Below are 12886 nucleotides of genomic sequence, written 5' to 3'. Positions count from 1 at the left end.
ATAAGTATATGGTTAACTTTTTTTTTTTTAACGTTTTATTTATTTTTGAGACAGAGAGAGACAGAGCATGAACGGGGGAGGGGCAGAGAGAGAGGGAGACACAGAATCGGAAGCAGGCTCCAGGCTCTGAGCCGTCAGCACAGGGCCCGTCGCGGGGCTCGAACTCACGGACCGCGAGATCGTGACCTGAGCTGAAGTCGGACGCTTAACCGACTGCGCCACCCAGGCGCCCCAGTATATGGTTAACTTTTAAAGAAACCGCCAAGCCGATTTCCAAAGTGGTTATGCAATTTGTATGATATATAAAAGTGTAAGATTTCCAACGCTCCACCCCCCTTTCCAACACTCAGTGCTGTTGATCTCTGCATTTTATTTTTTTTAATTTTTTTAAGTTTATTTATTTATTTTGAGAGAGAGAGAGAGAGCACAAGCAGGGGAGGGGCAGAGAGAGGGAGAGACAGAATCCCAAGTGGGGCTCGAACTCACGAATTGTGAGATCACGACCTTGGGCTGAGATAAAGAGCCAGGTGCTTAACCTACTGCACCACCCAGGCACCCCTGTTGATCTCTGCATTTTAGCCATTTAACTGGGTAGGTAGTGGTATCTCCTTGTGGACTTAATTTTTTTTTTTTCATTTCTCTAATGACTAATGATGTTGAGCTTTTCAACGAGCTTATTAGCCATTTGTGTGTGTGTGTGTGTGTGTGTGTGTGTGTGTGTGTGATGTGTCTGTTCGAGTCTTTTGCAAATTTTTTTCATTGAGTTGTTTGCCTGGTTTCATCATTGAGTTGTAGGAATTTTTTACACAGTCTAGATGCAAGCCTTTTGTCAGATATGTACGTTGCAAACATTTTCTCTCAGACCATGACTTACTGCATTACTCAAGGTGCTGAGTTTTATTTCCCAAAATGCTGGACTTGGTCCTATTGGGCAATTAACTTACTCATGAGAAGCTCAATTCTTTTTTTTTTTTTTTTTAATTTTTTTTTTTTCAACATTTATTTATTTTTGGGACAGAGAGAGACAGAGCATGAACGGGGGAGGGGCAGAGAGAGAGGGAGACACAGAATCGGAAACAGGCTCCAGGCTCTGAGCCATCAGCCCAGAGCCTGACGCGGGGCTCGAACTCACGGACCGCGAGATCGTGACCTGGCTGAAGTCGGCCGCTTAACCGACTGCGCCACCCAGGCGCCCCGAAGCTCAATTCTTTTGAAGCTTATTTTTAAGGTGTTAGGGGAGGTCTAAATGTGCCTTTACTCTAACGCTACAGTAGCCCTACTACCAAGGTGTCTGTTACCTTTCTAGAGCCTCTCCTGAGTGCCCTGGGTGTTTTAACAAGGATTCTCCACTCTGGGTGGCCGGAACTTAGCTACGTCCTCGCCTTCTGTAATCTCTGGCAAGTCTTTCGCTTACAGCCTGCCACTGCCTCTCTCAGATGGGTGGAATTTCACCCTTACATACGTGGCTTAGTATTCAGCGGCAGTCTCAGGGACACTCTGATGCATATTTCTGGAGCTCTTTCTATACATAGCTCCTTTATCTGTAATATTCCATTTTGCAAATTCCAGTTGTGAAAGCCTCCCTGACCTCTGACCTCTTGTCTCAACCCCGGCAAACCCCGCTGCTTTCGGACAACTTCCCGGCACCGATGAGGCCGTGCCTCCGGGCAGAAACCGGGACAAGCATGGGGCTTACTTTGTTTGTTCCCCTCGTCTTAGAGATTTCAGCCCTGCACCGCCCATCGTCAATGTCTACAACGGTTGTTTCATACGTCTCGTCTAGTTTTCTAGTCGTTTACAGCAAGACAGCTAGTCCAGTCCTTGCACCTCCATCATGATGAGGTAGAATTCCCTTTTGGCTTCTGGAGAGGGTATAAGTCATAGTTTTCTAAGACTCTGCCCATTTTATTGAAAATTTTAAATTCTTGGCATGAAATAAATGTATCCATAATATACTCTTATTTTTATTTTATTTTTCTTAAGTTTATTTTTTTAAGTTTATTTATTTTGAGAGAGAGAGAGAGAGAGAGCATGCGAGCGGAGCAAGGACAGAGAGAGAGGGGGACAGAGGACCTGAAGTGGACTCTGCACTGACAGCAGCAAGCCCCATGTGGGGCTCAAACTCATGAACTGTGAGATCGTGACCTGAGCTGAAGTTGGCCGCTCCACTGACTCAGCCACTCAGGCGCCCCCTCTTATTTGTAATGTCCTTAAAACTGGTAGTGAAGTTCACCTTTTCATTTACTTCTTAAAGTTTCTTTAAGTGATCTCTACACCCAACGCGGGGCTGAACTCACAACCCCGAGAACCAGCCAGGCGCCCAATCACCTTTTCATTCCTGACATTTGCCGTACGAGATCTTTGTTTTCATGATAAGTCACACTAGAGATTTTTAAATTTTATTAATCTTTTATTTTTTTTAATTTTTTTTTCAACGTTTATTTATTTTTGGGACAGAGAGAGACAGAGCATGAACGGGGGAGGGGCAGAGAGAGAGGGAGACACAGAATCGGAAACAGGCTCCAGGCTCTGAGCCATCAGCCCACAGCCCGACCCAGGGCTCGAACTCACGGACCGCGAGATGGTGACCTGGCTGAAGTCGGACGCTTAACCGACTGCACCACCCAGGCGCCCCTATTAATCTTTTAAAAGAAGTAACTTTGTTGGTAGTGATTCTATGATACTTTATTTTGTGTTTTATGTATTTTTACTCTTACTTTTTTCTACTTTTTTTTTTTAATAGTCAACTTAGTTAACATACCGCGTAGTCTTGGTTTCAGGAGTAGAACCTAGTGATTTGTCTCATATATAACATCCAGTGCTCCTCCTGAAAAATGCCCTCCTTAATGCCCGTCACCCATTTAACCCACCCACCCCACCCTCCCCCTCCAGCAACCTTCAGTTTGTTCTCTATTTTTAAGAGTCTCTTGGGGCACCTTGGTGGCTCAGTGGTTTGGGCGTCCGACTTTGGCTCAGGTCATGATCTCACAGGTTTGTGGGTTCGAGCCCCGTGTCGGGCTCAGTGCTGACAGCTCAGAGCCTGGAGCCTGCTTCAGATTCTGAGTCTCCCTCTCTCTCTGCCCCTCTCCTGCTTGTTCTCTCTCTCTCTCTCTCTCTCTGTCTCTTAAAAATAAATAAATAAAAACTTTAAAAAAAAATCTCTTATGGTTTACCTCCCTCTCTGTTTAAAAAATTTTTTTTTAAATGTTTATTTTATTTTTGAGAGAGACGGAGCATGATCAGGGGAGGGGCAGAGAGAGAGGGAGACACAGAATCCAAAACAGGTTCCAGGCTCCAAACTGTCAGCACAGAACCCGACGCGGTCTCCAACTCAAGAACCGTGAGATCATGACCTGAGCCGAAGCCGGACACTTAACCGACTGAGCCACCCAGGCGCCCCAGGTTGTTCATTTTCTTATTGTTGAATTTTATGACTTCTTTGCATATTTTCAAAAATAGTCCATTATCAGATGTATCTTTTGCAAGTATTTTCTCCCAGTCTGTGGCTTGTGTTCTCGTTCTCTTGGCATTGTCTTTCATTCGGTTCAAAACTTTTTATAATTTCCATTTTGGTTTCTTCTTTAACCCTTGGGAACCACGAGGGCAGATAGTCAGAGACATACAGAGATGTATAAACATATATGTCTCTCTGTGTACATATGTATGTATATATATGTTTATATATTTATAAATATATTTTAGACATGTATAGACAAATGTTTATTAATAAATAATAATAATAAATTATAATAAATAAATAGATAATACATAATAAATTGCTTTATTGCCAAGAAATTGGCTTACTCAGTTGAGGGGGTGCTGATTAGCAAGTCCAAAGTCTATAGGGCAAGTGTTGACACTTCAGTCCACGGGTAGAATTTCTTCGTCATCAGGGAACCCTTACTTTTGCTCCATAAGGCCTTTCAACTGATTGGATGAGGACCATCCATATTATCTTTTACTTAAAGTCAACAGACTGTAGATGTTAATCACATATAAAAATACCCTCAGAGAACACCTAGATTCGTGTTTGATTGAATGACTGAGCCCTGTAGACTAGTCAAGTTGGCATGTAGAATGAACCCATCACCCTGCTTTATCGGCCTCTGTCTGATGTTTCTCTCATGATGAGACCTGAGGTTGTGAGTTGCAGGAAGGGAGATCATGGAGTCCCAGATTCATCCCACCATATCAAGTGTGCATACTGTTAACATAACTAACGATGGATAATGTTGATCCTGCTCCCTGGCTGAGGTAGCATTTATCAGGTTATTCCACTGTAAAGTTATACGTGTCCCTCCCCACACACACACTTTCCAAATTGTACTCTTTTGAAGGGAGTCACTAGGCATAGCCTACCCTTGAGTAGTGGAGGGGGGTATCAATATGTAGTCTTTAGAATTCGTCTGTATAGGAGATTTATCTCTTCTCCTCCATTTATTAATTTATTCAATCATTTAAATATATCAATACGGACTCATGGATATTTAGTTTCTACTTTAGGTTATAATCCAATTCTACTTTATTTATTTATTTTGCTCAAATTGTTCTCACTTTGGCCATTGGGAGCTGCATGGTCCGCGTTTTCCCGTCTTCTTACCTTCACCTTTCAGCATTCACAATCCACAAGTGTTTATTGACGTCTACTGTGTGCCATGCCCTACGCTAGTCATTCACGATCTACATGTGGTTTAGTACATAAGTGGAGAGAAGGAACAGGAAGAAGGACACTCGAAGTTAGAACTGTGAGATTTGAACAGGAGTAAGGAGCGATAGGCTCCGATTTGGGCTTTAGAAAGGTCATCAGTTACGGGGAAGCCAATGAATGGCTCCTTGGTGATTGGCCAGAGAAGGTGGAAGTTTTGCAGTTACTGCCAGGTTTCTGGCTTGAGCTATGGGTGGATGGGGGGTGTCACTGGCTGACAGAGGGCAACTTGGAAGAGGACCAAGTTACAAGAGTGTGCACAGTGAAAAGAGAAGATAGGAAAGACAGACTTTGGGGAGCACTGACATGGGAGGAGGTGATAGGAGGAAGGTGAACCAGCCTAGAAGATAGAGAAGAAACCATCAAAGGAATAGGGGAGGGGAACTGAAAGCAGATATTTCCAAGAAGGGAGAGAGGCTGCACATGTCAAGTGCTACAGAGAAGTCCAGCTGGGGAGCTGGAAAGTGTCCATTAGATTTAGCAACTAATTGGTTATTAGTGGAAAGGGGAGACAGGGAAGAGGCTGGACAGTCTTGGGCAGAGGAGGGAACAAGAGGCAAGGAAGAGGAGTTGAGCTGTGAGGGGAGGAGAGCAACAGGGCAATCATGGTCGGGTCAAGAGAAGATTGGTTATTTTAATGGGATAGGCTTGAGTTCATTTAGGGCTGTAGGGAAGGAGCCAGTGTGTGCGTTGGGAGAAGTGGGCACACAGTGAGGGAGGACGACGGAAGTGGTGGGGACCAGGTGGAGGGCTCAGGAGAGGTAGGGAGTCACTAGGAGCAGCCTGGGCCCCCTGGAGGGCAGGCAGTGTCACTACAGACAAGTTTACAGGCGGCGGGGTAAGAGAGGCTGTTTACTAAATTCTTTAAAGTCCAGGGGCCTTTACTGATGGAGAGAAATCCTCACTACTTTGCGAACTTGGTTTCATGTCCCTTTTACTAACTTTCTGAATCTACTGAGTGATACTGTTTTAAGCAATCAACATCTCTAATTAATTTGCCCAGCACATTCACCCCAATTAGGAATTTGACAAACTAAATTTCTCTAAACATTTTAAACTTGAGTTGCCTTTTGACAATGACAGTAAAAAAATAAGTGGGGCGCCTGGGTGGTTCAGTCTGTCGAGCGTCGGCTCAGGTCACGATCTCGCGGTCCGTGGCTTCGAGCCCCATGTCGGGCTCTGTGCTGAGAGCTCAGAGCCCGGAGCCTGCTTCGGATTCTGTGTCTCCCTCTCTCTCTCTCTTGCCCCTTCCCCACTCACACTCTCTCCGTGTCTCAAAAATAGATGATAAATAAATAAATAAATAATTTAAAAAATTAAAAAAAAATAAAATTGCTTCCAAACATACTATGTCTGGTTACCAGGCAAACCGAGGCTTCTTTGCAATGGTTATTTTCCAATGATCTAAAGTCTTTCTTTCTTTAGTTTTTATTTTTTTCATGTTTATTTTGTTTGAGAAAGAGACAGAGCACGAACGGGGGAGGCGCAGTGAGAGAGGGAGACACAGAATCCGAAGCAGGCTCCGAGCTGTCAGCACAGAGCCCGACGACACGGGGCTCAGACTCGCCACCAACGAGCTCACGACCTGAGCTGTAGTCGGACACAACCGACTAAGCCACCCAGGCGCCCCTAAAGTCTGTCTTTAAAGTACAAAATGAGGAGAGGGAACTTAAAGCCACTGCGTGGAGGCATCTCTCATGTCCTTGCTTATTTTTTGCTCTCATTTTCTGCCCCTTTGATCACACACAAGGATGGATGGCCACTGGGGCAGAGGCCTGTCCCCGGCCAGAAGCACATTCTGACTCTCTGCACTTCCTGTTCGTGTTGCCCCGCCTCCTTTGCACACCTGGCTTGTTTCAGGCTCGCCTAATTACCCTTACTTGCCTGGTGCTCAAACCACGCCTGCCCAGCAGAAGGGCTTCTCGGCACTGCCCTGAATGTATTCCTGCTTCTTCAGGACATGAAAGCCGCTATCATCCTGGGATTCTGATTCCCTTTCCTCTGCTACATCGCAGGAGGGAATCCCTGCTCATCCTGAGGTTTAGAGGCCAAAATGATGTGACTTAGTGCCTGCGAGGCTCCTCCCGTGGGTTCTGGGCTGCTGCCTTTGCACCGTCCCAGGATGGGGGAGGGGGGTTACTCTCTCCCAGACTTGAAGGCCCCGGGACCCTCAGCATGGGTTTCAGGCTTCTGTATCTCCAAGTACCTAGCATGGTGCCCCATACATTAGTAGGGCAAAATAAATGTTATGGACCTACTCCTTGGATGAATAAAGGAACTAACGCCCCATCTTTTCAGAGCTGAGGCTTAGGAAACCCCATTTCATCCAGCTATCCAAAAGATAAACTGAGGCATAGACTGGAAACCCTTCCCCCATCCTCCTCCTCCTGCCAGTATCAGACCTAGTATTTTTTCTCCCAAGTCTCCCAGCTGTCAATACTGGATTCTGAGATAGGGGCCTGGGCCCTGCAGACAGGCTCCCTACTCCCCACCCCACCCTACCCCACCCAGGGCCCCTTCTGCACCACTGGCCAGGCCCAAGTTGAAATCAACCAGTGTTGGGGCAGGCCTGAGGCTCTGGGTCCTGATTGGCTGCTCCAAGGCTTATTCAAAAAGAAACAAAGCACAGTCAACAGGGGGAACTTGGACTTGGGGACTCTTTGTCCTTCTCCAAGCTCAAGAAGGGACAGTTGAGTTACTAAGCTGAATCTGCTGGAGCCTGTTGGCCTCGCCACCCAGGGAGACGGAGCACATGGGAGGAATAGAGGGTTCTGAAACATCCCCCACGAGGTCTTTCCAGAGCTCAGCCTCACTGTTGGGATTGGAGGTGGGCAGCTCTAGGTCTCCTGACTGGGACAGTCTACAGAGGAGGAGAAGCTAGGGTTGGGGGTTTGGGGACCCAGAGGCCTTGCTCCCCTCCTTCTCCACCAGCCAGGCCTTTGGGCATCTACCCCCACCTGCTGGGAGTGTCACATCTCAGGGTCCCGCTGATGGAGGCCTCCCCTCAAGGGATCCCTGTGCTGACTAGGGTTTTCCCCTAACCGTGGCAATAGCTACTAATCATCAAACGTGACCGTGTGTGCCTGGAGCTATGTACAGGGCCTCCTGTACAATACCTCACACTACCTGCACAATGTTATGGGCGAATGTTATGGGTAAAGACTATGAGACTTGGAAGACATCTGGGAACTTACTCAAGGTCACACAGCTAGTAAGAGCAGATACAGTTGGTTTGACTCCAAAGCCTTTGGCTGAACCACAACTCCCCTGAACACACACACACACACACACACACACACGCACACACGGTGGGGGACACACCCATAGGCCCAGGCCCTGAGACAGACCCTGCCATCAGCTGTCAGGCGGAGGCGCCAAACATCTGGCTCAGCAGATAGGAGGGGTGAGAAGAGAGGGAGCTGTTTCTGGAGGGAGGAGCCATCCGCCATCTGTCAAGTCAGGCCTGGCCCTCTCCCGGAGGAAATGTCCCCTCCTCCAGGAAGGGTGGTGAGAGAAGGGGCCCCCACGGGCTGGGAGGGGAGGTCCAGACTGACAGGGAGCCCCCCCTCCCTGCTTCCCTGAGGAGGGGTGAGTCAGCCACAGAGACCCCAGGGGATGCTTGTGAAAGACAAGTCAGGGGCAAGACCTGAACGGCAGAGGGAGGGTGCCCTGCCCCCACCTCCTGCCCGGCTCAGGTGCACCAGCAGCTGTCTCCCCACTGGAGCCACGGACACGCACTAAACAGGAGCAGATTCCTGCGCATCATCCCTCTCCCCTCCCCTCCTTCCCTTCCTTCCCCCCTCATCGCCCTGGCCAGGCCCAGCCCAAGAAGTGTGGAGCTCCAGCCAATGCTGGCTGTTGAGGTTTCACGTGGAATCACGACTGCAGCGACACGTATGTTATCCTCACTTTATTTAAAAAAATTTTTTATGTTTATTTATTTATTTTGAGACAGAGAGAGACAGAGCATGAGTGAGGGAGGAAGAGAGAGAGGGAGACGAGACACAGAATCCGAAGCAGGCTCCAGGCTCCCAGCTGTCAGCACAGAGCCCGACGCGGGGCTCGAACCCACGAACCGTGAGATCATGACCTGAGCCGAAGTCGACGCCCAACCGACTGAGCCACCCAGGCACCCCTATCCGCACCTTATTTTAAAATAAAGGGCCCAGGGGAGGGTGACTGGGGAAGACCATGCTTAATGCTGGGGTTCCTCTCACACAGTGCAAATTGCCCTGGGGACCACAGATGGAGCCTTCCAGATGTGGCATCCTGCTACCTTGGCTCCTGGCATCAGGGGCCCTCTGAGCCCAGAGGGATAGTGCCTGGAGCTGACCCTCCCCCCCCTCCCGCTCCCCCCCCCCCCCCGCCCCGAACCTCCCTGACCTGCAAAAGAAGCTGTTCCATGCTTCTGATATTTCAAAGGGTCAGGCATGGAAAGCAGGGAGGAGGGACAGGCAGCTTCCCAGCGGTGGTTGGTCGCCTGATAATGCATGCTCAGCCTCCATGCCACCTTGTTCTGAGCTCCGACTGGGGGCAGGCCCACCCTGAAAGCAGAGGGTGACCAGGTCACAAGGAAGCCCTTGGGAAGGGGAAGAATAGTGTGATGGAGGTCCCTCCAAAGGGGAGGTGACTAGACTGGAGAGGGACTGAGCTCAATTTTTGTTTAAGTTTATTCATTTTGAGAGAGTGAGAAAGCAGGGGAGGGAGAGAGAGAGAGAGCGAGAGAGAGAGAGTCCCAAGCAGGCTTCACACGGTCAGCGCAGAGCCTGACACGGGGCTCGAACTCACGAACTCTGAGATCACGACAGATCACGATCGGAGCCAAAATCAAGAGTCAGATGCTTAACCGACTGAGCCACCCAGGTGCTCTGGGACTGAGCTCAATTTTAAACATTTAACCAGGGGAAGGGAGAGTGCAGAGACCTGGACTAGTAGGGCGGGACCTGGGACCAAGAGCAAGTTCAAAGCCAGGAGGCCCGGTCAGGAGGTCAGCAGAAACTGGGTCAGAAGGAGGAATTTGGACTTTATCCTGAGGCCGCCCGCCAGGAGCGCCAGGAGCGGCTGGAAGTAGGGTAGGGAGTGCAGGGTCAGTGGGCCCCTGGCACCTGCGCGTGGCTCACTGTGTGTGCCCTGGCCCCGTAGCCCTTCGGGAAGGAAGAGGGAGCCTGTTCTTCATACTTCCTCCGCCCAAGCAAGGCTCCCATCATCCCGGGCAGGTCGCCTGGGCCCTAAGTAGGCAGGGGCAGGGAGAGGGGGTGTCTTCAGCTGTGAATCCGGGCAGTCAGAACCGAGGGGCAGGCCTTCAGGCCTCTGTAAGCCTATGGGCTTCTGCAGCCCTGCCTGAGCCTGAGGGACCCACCTGTGTCTGGCTCCCTGAGGCGGCTTGACCTTGAACTCTCACTGACTGAGAAGAGCCATTTCCTTGAAGGTTTCCCCTCCCCGTCCCCAAGCATTGTGCCCTGGCTGCCTGCGTGGGAACCCAGTTCCAGCTCCACAGCTTATGAGCTGTGTGACCTCTGGGAAGTTACCTCACCTCTCTGTGCCTCACTTTGTTCAAGTATTGTGACGATTAACAAAGAACAGCCTGTAAGACAGCCACCTTATTGAGGGTGGTCTTTGTGCCTTGTGATTAAGTCTTTTTGTATGGCTGAGGAAGCAGAGGGTCAGAGGTTGCTGGTTAATAGGCAAGAGATGAGGTGGAAAGGGCCTAGATTTTAGCCTCCAGCCCTGGGCTGGGGTTTGTCCCAAGATTAAACTCTTCCTCATTCCAAAGCCCTTTGGTCTCGGGGACTTGTGAGCCATCCTATAGCTTCTCTCTCCGCCTGTGAGCTGTGCTTTACCCCTGGGGACAGAGCTAGACCATGAGGTTGGTGTTAGATGAGACAGTACCAGAAAGGATGATTTGGACCAGGGCCCGCCAGGTTGGGAAATGGAAGCGGGCAGCACTACAGGGGACAGGGACAGCACTATCAGCGTTCTGCACCAGAGGGTCCTGCTTGTCTTGAGAGAAGCCTCCTCCTTGAAGCCTTCCCTGACCACTTTGCAATCTTATCAGAGAATTCCTGGGGCCTGAGAAGTTGCAGCTTAGCCTAGGCAAGCAGAGTGCCCTGTACGTGGTAAGGGCCAACCATCTATATATCACTGAGGCACTTCTAGAGAGTCGTCCCATGTATTAGCTCATTTCATCCTCCTAACGGCCCTGGGAGGGAAGGATGCTACGTTTACAACCTCAGGTCTAAGGTTCGGGGACGTTTGAATGTCTTGTTCATGGAGCATTGGCTGAGACACAAGTCCTGGCCCCCTGGTTCCAAGTCAAACGCAGTCTGTGCCCTACAGCACTTCTCCTGAGGCTAGGGCTGTCTCTGAACGCGTAATTTAAACTCCAAATTTCCTAGCAGCCAAGGTAAAAAGGAAGGTCTGATAAGACAGGTAGTTCTCCCTCCGCTGAAACAAAGAAACCGATCAGTTTGTCTGAAGTTTCAGACCTCTTCCTAGTGCTCGATGCCAGGGGGAATGAATTCATGGCTTCTATGTAACATCCTCACCCGGGGACTTGCAGAAGAGTTACAGAAACTTGTCCGAAACAACCATTTCCTCTTCTTTGTTTTAAAGTTTATTTATGGGGGTGACTGGATGGCTCAGTCGGTTAAGCGTCCAACTGCGGCTCAGGTCATGATCTCACGGTTCATGAGTTTGAGCCCCGCGTTAGGCTCTGTGCTGACAGTTCAGAGCCTGGAACCTGCTTCGGCTTCTGTGTCTCCCTCTCTCCCTGCCCTACCCCCAACTGTGCTCTGTCTCTCTCTGTCTCTCAAAAATGAATAAATGTTAAAAAAATTTTTTTTAAACAACCATTTCTTACGTTGATCCCACTAGAGGCCAAAGGCAAGCCATTGGTGAGAACTTGAGGTAGAATTTACCAGGGAGAGGACACTAACAGACTCCAGGTGAGGTTTCCCGGCTTCTCATTTGATTCAGGGTGGAGCTGAGCCATCAGCACAGCCAGCACCTCAGGTAGAAAGAGCTGGAACAGAGCTGGAGCCACAGAGAGCAAGGTTCAAACCTTGGCCCTATTACCTGCTATGTAACCTTAGGCAAGTTACTTAATCTCTCTGAGCCCCATTTTCCCCCATCTGTAAGATGGGAATGAGAATGCATTCCTCAAATAATTATTGTGGGGGAGTCGTTCATTCATTCAGTACAAATTCATTACCTTTGCCTGTGCCAGGCGCTGTGCTAGGCTCTGGAGATACAGTGATAGACACAAGCCCTTGCAAAAAACTTGCCCTTGTGAAATTGATATTCCGGTGGAGAGAGAGAATAACAAATAATAAAGCAGGAAACCATCAGCTGGTAGGAAAAAGAAGAGTATTTCTTTCTGTCTGCCAGACATGATTCTGGCAGATTACTGGACACCCTCTAATTTTCATTTGCCTTTTCGTCCCGGGTAATAGAGCTCTGGATACACGACTTCCCCAAATAAAGACTACATTTCCCAGGCTCCCTTGAAGCCGAGTATAGCCATGTGACTAAGTCCTGGCTAATGGGGCGCGAGCAGAAAGTCTCCAGGAAATAGCCTGCAAGAGAAGGGGCACATCCTTCCTTACCCTTTCCTCCTCCCTGCTGGCTGGAATGCAGAAGTGATGGCTGAATCTCAAGCAGCCATGATGAACCATGAAGAGAAAGCCACATGTCAAGGATGCCACAGAATAGAAGGTACCCGGGCGGGGTCCCTGACACTGCAGAGCACCATGCCAGCCGGGGAGCTCCAACCTCCAGATTTTACATCAAAGAGAAATAAACTCCCATTTTGCTTTAAACCGCTGAGATTTGGGGTTGTCTCTGACACACAGTCCACGCTGATTTTCCTTGACGCAGTAATAGAGTGGCTGGAGGTTATCTCGAAATGGATGGTCAAAGAAGGTCTTTTGTGGGGGGTGACATTGATCTAAGGCCTGAATGGTGAGAAGGAGTGGGGGGTGGGGGGGAGGAGCATCCAGGCAGGGTGGGGAGAGACAGGCAGGAATGATGCAGGTGCCTCGATGGAGCAGCAAAGGGCCGGAGTGGTCTGTAGCAGGGGGAGTCACGACGGGAGAGTCACGGGGGAGCACCCCTCTGAGTGCTGGGTGGCACCTAGGGGGCTCGAGTGAAGCCGGGAGACCAGATGGGAGGCTCCTGGGGTGA

The 12886-nt window shown here is 49.4% G+C and overlaps 1 long non-coding RNA gene across 1 annotated transcript; it reads left to right on the top strand.

Annotated features, from left to right (window-relative positions):
* The first annotated feature begins 8179 nt into the window (after window positions 1-8179).
* LOC147574390 (uncharacterized) lies at window positions 8180-12522 on the top strand. Its single transcript, XR_015243734.1, has 2 exons — window positions 8180-8599; window positions 12157-12522. It is a non-coding gene; the product is annotated as an uncharacterized LOC147574390 (long non-coding RNA).
* Window positions 12523-12886: the final 364 nt, after the last annotated feature.

The sequence above is a fragment of the Puma concolor genome, chromosome E1 (assembly GCF_028749965.1).
Source record: "Puma concolor isolate L17-30 chromosome E1, mPumCon1.1.hap2, whole genome shotgun sequence".
NCBI lineage: Eukaryota > Metazoa > Chordata > Mammalia > Carnivora > Felidae > Puma > Puma concolor.
This window is presented reverse-complemented; position numbering and strand designations above follow the sequence as displayed.